At 34.3% G+C, this 10,071-nt stretch overlaps 1 protein-coding gene across 2 annotated transcripts in view; it reads right to left on the bottom strand.

The window, feature by feature from the left end:
* LOC122534026 (semaphorin-5A) overlaps positions 1–10,071 on the bottom strand; it is a 55,331-nt gene extending 45,260 nt beyond the window's left edge. The window contains exon 1 of one of the 2 annotated variants that reach the window (XM_043664307.1): positions 9,528–10,071. The gene's annotated coding sequence lies outside the window, so the exon portion shown is untranslated. The remainder of the gene's footprint in view (positions 1–9,527) is intronic. The other variant, XM_043664290.1, reaches the window with a different exon arrangement.

The following is a 10,071-nucleotide window of genomic DNA, read 5'->3' as shown; positions in this document are numbered from 1 at the left end:
TTCCGACAAATTCGAGAAACACCAGGAATGATAGAGAGAGTAACCAGATGAATGACAAGACGCGTGCAGGCTTGTCTTCAAATGCAAGCTAGTCATTTCGAGCATCTTTTGTAAAAGTAATTAAAACAGAAAATTCATTGTATCTCATAAACGAAGACAGATAGGACATTTGACTTTTTTTTATTATTTTTAGGCGTACAATCAGCTCCCGAAGTGGGTCCCACAAGTTACGAAACACCCTGTATATAATATATAATTATATATTATAATATAATTTTTCAAGAAGTAGGGAAATTGTTTCCTAACATACCACTAGAGGCATTTTCATTTTATTTAACAAAACACCTCTAAAATGAAACATAATTAATAATTTTAATTATTAACAAAATAATACACTTGTTAAATGCTATACATTCTCTTGAACCTTTATCAATCATATATAAATAATTCAAAAAATACGAGAAAATACCGTTCTCAATGTGTTAATATAAATATAAAATAAATAATAGTTGAAATCTAAAAATACATTATAAATAAATTCTTAAATATTACCATATAAAAATATATAGTGATATTTAAGAATATTTTATCAATGTGAGTTAAAGAAGTGCATATACGCATTGTACAAAGTTGCTCCTGTTGCTCCAAAAAAGAGTGCCGTACGCAATGTAAAATAAAATGATCACGTGGCAAAATTGTAACAAATCTAACTCGATCCTCCTTTTCGAGCCACATTCAAACGAAACGATTCAGTCTGACCAGTCTGACGAACTAATCGGTGCAACGCTTGTTTCTCGCGTCGATTCCGATATACTGCGGCTTTTTCAATAAACCGTCCCGTTTCCATAGATAACGTCATCATACTCGGTTATCGAACTCGAACTCGTGTCTGAAGCTCGTCCATCTTGTCAAGTGCTTGGTTACATCACTCCACGGTTCGAGGAACCAGTTTCACCCCTTTATGATTGCAACGCAATGTCAACAGAAATATAAAGGGAGGGAGGGGGAAAATCTAAATAAATACATGTCTCGTTCTGAATTCTGCTCATATTCAGAATTGCTTCATTTTCGCTTGTAATTTCGCTGATTTTAAGCAATTTATTGGATAAAAAAAAATCGTTGGATTAACCTCTTGCCACGCACGCCGAAAATATTTGCAATATTGTAGGGTATGTATCGATTATTATAATTAATCTGTAGTTATAATTTTAGTTATGAAAAACATGAATGTGATGCGAGAAGTCCAACGTAGGCATTGGAGCGCTTTTCTTCTTTAAAGAGAACCAGAGTCGAGCGAGTTGAGAAACCGAGTCGTGACAGAGCATTTACAAAGAGTTGTTAAAAGTGTCAATTGCGTTATTTGAGTTGTTAATCCGTGTTTAAATGTTGTTTGCCTTGTTTGTTGCTCTATTATCATTACTCCGATTAAATAAACATTATTTATATTATATTATACAATATAATTATGTATTTATATTATATTATATAATAAATATTATTTATATTATATTATACAATATAATACAGTATAATTATATATTTATATTATATTATACAATAAACATTATTTATATTATATCTCTACAATGTTTTCTCAGTTTTAAGTATATTAAAATACAACCCAGGCAAAGTAAATAATAAATTTAAATAATAAATTACTTCTTAGTCACTTCTCATCCAGTGATATACCGCTGAATTCGAAAAGAAGACGATTTATTGTTCGATCACTCGTTATGGTCCGCGAACCAGTTACTAGCGCAAGAGGTTAGTACAGTACTCGGGTTTGAAAATCGTTTTATCGTACACAGCAACATTTCTGCAATTTTTGTACAGTTGTTATTTAAATTGTCGCATGTTTCCCGTATAATTGTCGGCGTTTATCGTTGCATTCGCCTGCACGGGGAAGATTAAAGATACAAAATACCGCTTACTGTGTGAAAGAGCGGTTTATCTTGTGAAGTCTGTAACAACCTAGCAATATTCTATCCAGTAAATTAGCTGAGAAACATGAGAAAAACACCTCGGTTCTAAAGTTTTGCACTCTAACAAATTAATCAACGGGAGATGCAAAGGAAACAAAAGGAATCTATCGCGATTACACTGGCAAAAGTACAATACGATACTGATTGTGAAATTTACAAGCCGATGCCGATAAGTGTCAATGTGGTATCAATAGTAACGCTAGTTGCTCACACACACACACACACACAAACTATAGCCAGCTTTCTCCAGCACGTTTTCCTCGTGCATGCAAGAAATTACGCGGCCGCTGCGAACGTAATTTTGAAATAACTGTTAAGTTTCTATTGGTAGCAGATTTAATGGATCGGCTGTGAAGGCTGAACGATCTTAAACTAAACTGAGAGATATTCAACAAATGAACAGTATACAATACATACAATTTCGTTCGCGCTATATAACTGTATTTGTAGTTGGAAGAGAAGTTAGTTGGACTGAAGAGAACTGAAAAACTTCGATCATCGGTTAAATGAACTCCTGACTGATCGACTTCATTTATCTGAACGTGAAATACTAATACGGAGGCTGAAAAGAAAGTTTCGACATACGTTGAATTCCATTTGCAGTAACTCGCGGAAATGTTTCACTGTAATCATAGCAACATGTTCTTTTTTTTTTTTCTTTCCCTGTGGCAATTCACGAATTTCACGTGTAATTATGACATGATAATTATCAATTATACATATAATCATTAATTACCGTTCAACGCACGCACACACATTTTGTATAATTATCATGTCACAATTATATATACAATTGATATATAATTATCAAGAAATTACCATTCGAAAGAGATGCTGACGTAATTGATAATAATAATTGTTTTTAGTCCAAGAAAAGAAACTAATAAAAAATATCGAACTTAATCCGTAAATAGCGTCGGAGTATGTTCAACAATTCACATCGGATTATTAAAATTTGATATCTGATTCAATTCTACCGACTAGGATTACAGTAATAAAATTCAATTAAATTACAGATTCGAAAACTCTCGTCTAATATCAAATAAGAATTAAAAATCTTGAAACGACTAAAGATCGACAATCAACCAACGACCTTCTAAACATAACTCTTTCAACCCTCGATTTGTTTTCAACGTTGTCGCATTTATTTCAAGGCAAACCAACTAAATCAACGTAACATTCAGTACATTTCGATTTGACTTTTTCATTAGTTTATTATTATAATATAACATATTATTATTATATAATATATTGTATAATAATATAATATATTATTATATAATATAATAAAATATTATATTATAATATAATATAATATAATATAATATAATATACTATACTATAATATACTATTATTTATATTAAATTTTATATTATTATATTATATAATATAATAATATAATATATTATTATATAATATAATTAAAATTATTATTATTATAATTAATATATTATATAATATATTATTATGGTAATATAATTCTTTGAAGCTTCTTCGATGATCTTCAATACAATTTATTATAATTGTTATTGTCACCTCCAGCGTGCAACGAGCTCAAAGGATTAATCTAAATCAATCTGAGCTTAACTGAATGTAATTCTAAGACTGCGACGTCGACGTCGACGTGCAAATCAACTTACGAGGTATGTACGATGTGTACACAATTGAACAGCGAACCTGGCAAGGTGACCATCGGCGTTGCCTTGCCGCGGGCGAGAAAGTGCGATTCCGCGCGTGCACGGAACGCGGACCTGAAGATTCGAAGCGTAATTTAGAGCGGATATGCCGACGAACCAATCGGCGAATACTAACGAAACATGACCATCTCTGTGGATGACACAGAACTAAATGGATCTTTCTCTCTCTCTTCCTCTTTCTTCCTCGGTTTTAGAGAAACGAGTCGAATGTGAGTATCATGTACAATGACTCGCATTAAATGCTGTTTATAATTACAAATTTCTGTAGAAAGAGGTCGCGTAGTAATAAACTTGGAGCTCGTTAAGCTTGAAGTTTCTTTTCTTTCTTCTTCTTCTTTTTTTTTTTAATACATCGTTCATTTTACCTAAAATAGTTTCACATTTTTACGCAGCAAATGGCGAAGTGAAGACACTTTTCTTCTCGAAAATGCTACTGTAAAAACATTGGAAAGTTCTTCTTCACGAGTGAATTTACAGTGGACTTGAAGAATGAAGTTTCCACTTTAGAACCTGTTAAAATTCACTATTTACGATCTTTCTTTTCCCAGCTAATTCGTTGAATTTTTCATTATCTGCACCTGATAGTCAAACACACACCAATAAATCGCGGATCGTTGCAAAAAGGAAACTTTCATCTTCAAGTCCCATCTCATCGTGAGAGAAAGAAATTTTTCAATGCTTCTACCAGAAGAAATGTTATCCTCACTAACGTTGCTACGTGATGTAAAAACATTTCAGAATGAAACGAACGCACTTTGAAAATAGGGGCTTTAACCCCTTGATATACAGGGTGGATCGCCATATATTGCCACGATCTAGATTTACGTCATTATTATTAGAGATATTTTAATTTTAATTTCGTAAAATTATCGTATGAAAGACATGGAAGAAGAAGGACAGTGTTCTTATATTTATACTGTCTTTATCTTTCAGACATTCTAAGAGATTTTAAAATAGATTTTAAAAATTAAAATATCTCCTAAACTAATGATTTTTTTTTAACATAAATAGGTTAATACTGTTTCGCAAAGAAAATCAAGGTGCATCAACTGGTGCAATAAAAAATATGATTCCATTTTTAAAAAAAACGTTAATGACCTTCATATGTCCTCCTACGCGTCCACCTACAAGAAAACTAGCATCATCAGAATGTGCCCCTCTCGAAACCATTCATCTGAAACATTTTTCGCTACGCATAATAATAATGACGTAAATCTATGTGATGACCTTGTATAACGTGTCACGTGTTTCCCAAGGACCATTGAATTATTAACTTGTTCTTTCATCATTTTTTTATTAATTTCGTTTGTGACACTTTGGCAGTATAAATGATCTCTGTTACACAAATGAAATGTTGAAAAATGAAAAACAAATATCACATTTCGGTCATATCGAATGTCAACGGATTTATTGCTGCACGACTTTTCCTTTTTTTTAAGAAATTACAACAGTTCACAATATTTACTGTCCGATTATTTAAATGTCCGAGCGTTAATGGGAGTCAGTGTGCACACGTTCGACCGGACGTATGGTCGAGAACGTACGAACACGAGAGAAGTAGTAGGCCAGCTCCTTATACGGATCGTTGTTTCGGTCCTCGCGAGGAGGAGAACTTGCTCCGATCCGTTTGACCACCCAAAACGAGCGAGGAACAAGAAGAATTTTTTCGATTCGTTTCATCAAAATCACCTCTTTCCATTTTCCATCCGTCGAAGCCTTCGAATCTAAGATTTATAATCTCGAGGGCTGCGCGTGTATTTTAAGCCACGTGCACACAAGTGTGGAGTCTGCGAAATGTACTGTGGCTCGAGATAAGACGAAAATCAAGTGTAATAATTAATTTAACCCATTAGGGACCAAGTGATGTTATAAATACTCTAATAATTTCTTTGAACTTCGTGAAACTGCGAGATTCAATAAATAAAATATTGTTTAAAGGATTTAAAGATTCTCTTAACCCGTGAAATGATAAAAAAAATCTCAAAATTTAATACCATAAGAATGGCGTATATCAGGAGTGCATTTGTATGGATATCAGAAATAATTTCAAAAGGAGAAATTCCTGATAGAGAATACTCGTGAGTCAGTTGATACTTATTCATCATCGAATTATTATTCGAATAATTCGAGATAATTCACGTAAACTAAACATCTTATTGCTTCTCGACGAAAGTTAAAATCGTGAAGGAAATTTTTCAGAAAATTGAAATTACATATCATTAACTATACTTGATGATTGCTTTAAACGAAGTCACATGCCAGAGAAACACAATCAACAAAATACCATTTAAACAGAATGATTATTTCCAATGTTATATCATTTCATTTGAAGCGACACTTCACTCACTATTTCGTAAATAAACTACTGAGAGAGTTAAACTTTCCATTCTCAATAAATTCGACTGAAGTGCGACTTCGTTTAATTAAAAATAAAAGCTGTTCCATTTCAGACGTGTGTCATTCGATTTCAATAAAATTTATATATATATATATATATATATAAATTTTTATATATATATTTATTATATTATATTTCGTATTTATTATATATATATATACACACACACACACACACACATTGTATCCACACTCAAGATAGTAGGTATTTTGAAAATTCTTATGAGTAGAGTGTCCATTTCAATTACAAATACACATGTCGATTTTAAACACTCCGGCATATATCAGACGATATTATAATTTACACCGATGCATATGCGATTTTACCTGCATTCGACGAGAATTGTCACGTCACGAAGTCGTAACGTGTACTCGCATTATCGAGATCCCAATATTTTAAACCTCTTGCGCTGGAATGACGTTGAGAACTTTTTGCTCCAAAAACTGCAATATTTTCTCAGCTTCAAGTATATTGAAACACAGCCCAGCAAAGCAAATGAATAAATTTATTACTTCTGATGTTAATCCAGCCCCAGAGTTTAAAAAGAAAGCGACGAATTGTTGTACACGATTTTGGTCACTCGTTATGGTCCGCAATCAGTTGCGCCAGCGCCATTCGTGGGTTAAAAGCAAATACTCAAAGTGCCCTAAAAGCGTCCTAGATCCTGATGATTTTCTAAACGTCAACCTCCATTAAGCGCGTGCCTAATTGGAAATTAACGACGTAATTTTCTCACTCTTCGACTTCCCTCTTGTTTTGAGTCACAGGAGCTTCAGTGATTGCACTTGTACCACAAATTTACGCTCACGGTGTATAATTATTCATGTGTATATATATATATATATATATATACATATATATATATACATACACGTAATGGTTTATTATATATGTTACACGTAATGGTAATTATATATACGTGGTTATATATAATGGTTTCTTCGAAGCGATCAAGATGCTTTCATTACAAGAATCTTATCTGCTGTCAGCGTTAACTTTCATAAACGTTTTGTCAAGCTCGATAAACCGCGGGGGAGTGGAGAGGTGGGGGAGGAAGAAGAGGAATTATTCTTCTCGAATGATTTCGACAAATTGCCATGAGGCCCCTAACTGTCGGTAGGCGAGCCAGGACAAAACATTCGTACGAAACGAGGACCGCGGCGCGTTCGTACGTGACCGAGAGAAACGAAAACGACACGACTCGCGCGCGTTTTCATGGGCAACGCGTGACGAGAGATGCAACGAATCGTTAAAATGCCTCGTAAACTACCTCTCTGTTCCTTCGGCCTTCGGAAAAAAGAAAAAAAGAAAAATCCACCGAATTGAGAAGCTGCGGGCCCGCGGAGCACGGGATTCGTACGGGTCGATCGAAACACATGCGTTAACATCGAATTCATTTCATATTCTTCGCGTTTCTTTTCTTTCGCGTTAAGAAGAAACTCTCGCGGCTTTTCATCGAATTCTGTTTTCGCGTGACAGACAGATCGAGGTAAACGTTCAACCGCCTCGCGCTGGCAACTGATTGCGGACCATAACGAGTGACCGAACCGAAGTGTAAAACGATTCGTCTTTTTGTTTCTTTTTGAACACGTCGGTATATCACTGGATAAAAATTATTGAGAAGTAACAAATTTGTCACATAATTATACGTAAATATACTTAAAACTGAGAAATTATTGCAATTTTAGAGCAAAAAAACTCCCGATTAAAGGGACAACGCAATCTTTCAATCTTTCATTCGCATTCTGTTGCAAATGCAATAAAGTATCTTTCATTCGTTATATTTGCTCCGTTTTCATTTTACTCGAGTTCATGTCTTTTTGTCATCAAAATTTATTACGTGTGTTAATGGGAATCAATTCTCGTACATGGAACAAATAACAATGTTGCAGAGGCACCGTTAGGTTTTCGATTTACTTTGGAAAACTATGACCTCTTTATTTTTACACGCTTATATTTTACGCATTTAACACATTATCCTTTTATACTTTATGTTTATCCTGTTTTATGTTTTATTTGCATCTTGTTGAAGCAATGAACATCCCCTCCTTTTTATTTCCAGTCAAACAAATTCATGTCATTTCAAATACTTTGTATCAACATTTCGTGTATTAATAGGAATTTATTCTCGTATATGGAATAAATAACAATATCGTAAAGGCATCTTTAGGCATTTTTTCGAAAACTTATGTAACACCACGTTTTTGTCCACTCATGCATTTTACATTATCCTTTTGTACGATACTTTTATATATTACTTAATATGTAAGTAAGCAAATCATTTCTATGAATGTTATTCCGATCCGACGGTTTTATTTGGCGATCGCTTTCTTTAATGAATATTAAAGAAAGAAAAAAAAAAAGACACGCATGGTTCGATGTATAAATAATTCATGTCGCGGATGGACATAGCAAGACTCGGCTAAGCGCGAGATACATACGAATTTCGTCCGGAGCATAATTTAATCCCTTGGTTTTACCCCTTCTCTTTCGCGTTTCACTTAATCGTGTGTTTACGTTCGACGTGTTTACTACAAAATCGTAGAATCCTCGTTGAAAGTATTTCCTAGAATCTTACTCTGTACTTCTTGGAACATTCCTTCTATTGTTTTCATTTTTTTTCTTTTCTTTTTCTATTGAAGAAACTAAGACTCATTCGGCGAAATAATGTCGTCGTTGTCATTCAAGACTTATGTTAAATGTATCTATGAAACATTCTTGTTACGTGTATTATTTCACTGTTCGTTGATTATTTAAAAAGAAAAAAAAAAAAAAAATGCGAATAAAAGTCGCGAGATAGTTATGAAAATTTGCTTGCAATTATCCTTTTAAAAGGACAACGGACAAGTCTGAGTTCGGTTTAATTCATAGAAAAATAAGATACCAGTATTACGTGACGCTGAAGTCAATCAAAGTAAAACATACAGAGAATAATCAATCACACATATAAAACACAGTGTGCACGTGTACACTGTGTCTTATAACTCTGAAACTACTCCAATTCTTATTTTCAATTCCTACACTAAATTAATCGAAAATAACTTAAATTAAAAATTAATTCCTGTTAAACGAAAACATCCTGTACAAATTCTTTCATTCGTATTTATTTAAAAGTTCTTCAGTTTGAGACTCACAATACATACATGATGTCCCGTAACTGGTGGTACAACTGAAACAACAACACGACAAGAAACAGTAAAACTCGAGAACGAAGGTCCCAACGAACAAATTTTATTCTTTCCTCTCGTTTCTTCACGTGGAATTATACTTCCTGTCCGCGTCACCAGTTACAGGACATTGGTTTTCTTGTAAAAAGATCAACATTGAGAGAGAGCACGAGCCGAATAGACAAAAGCGGTTAACCGGGACGATTAACGCGCGACAAATAATATATATGTACTCGAGTTGGTTGTGCAAACTGTACAGGCTATACGTGTATATGTATGTACTTACACGGACTTGGAGGGAAGATGGTCAATCACGTATCCATGAATTTCACCGACGTGTCCTTCTCCTCTTTCCTCCGCATGATAAGCTGCCTTTGAATTCGTTCGGAGCTCCAGATTATCGAGAAAGAAGATCCTTCGCCGACGATCCCGCGATCTCGCCGCTTTCGACACGAAACTTTTTTATAAATGGCGCGCGCTCTTTCGATTTGCAGTTTGCGATCGTACAGTAACGAATCGCGAACGTTCGACGAAAAGCAAAGGAAACAGGGATAAAGAGCAACGTGGAATCCTATATATATATATTTGTGTGTGTGTATATATATATATATATATATTTTTTAGGTTAGGTTAGAGCACAAAATATCAACTACACGTTACATAACACCCTTGCGTCTCGAGCGTCGCGAGAACACTGAGCCACCGTTCATCGTACAACTTCCCCCTCCACTACCGCGCCATAATACGTCGAGTCCCATACGCGTATAAACATGCGGCCCCCAGTGGAAAGACCACTTTGCAGTTTTCGTCGATTCTCCCTAGATGG

This window comes from Frieseomelitta varia, unplaced genomic scaffold, assembly GCF_011392965.1.
Source record: "Frieseomelitta varia isolate USP_RPSP 00005682 unplaced genomic scaffold, Fvar_1.2 scaffold_146, whole genome shotgun sequence".
Taxonomy (NCBI): Eukaryota; Metazoa; Arthropoda; class Insecta; order Hymenoptera; family Apidae; genus Frieseomelitta; species Frieseomelitta varia.
The sequence above is the reverse complement of the archived record's forward strand: the minus strand, read 5'-3'. Positions and strand labels throughout refer to the sequence as shown.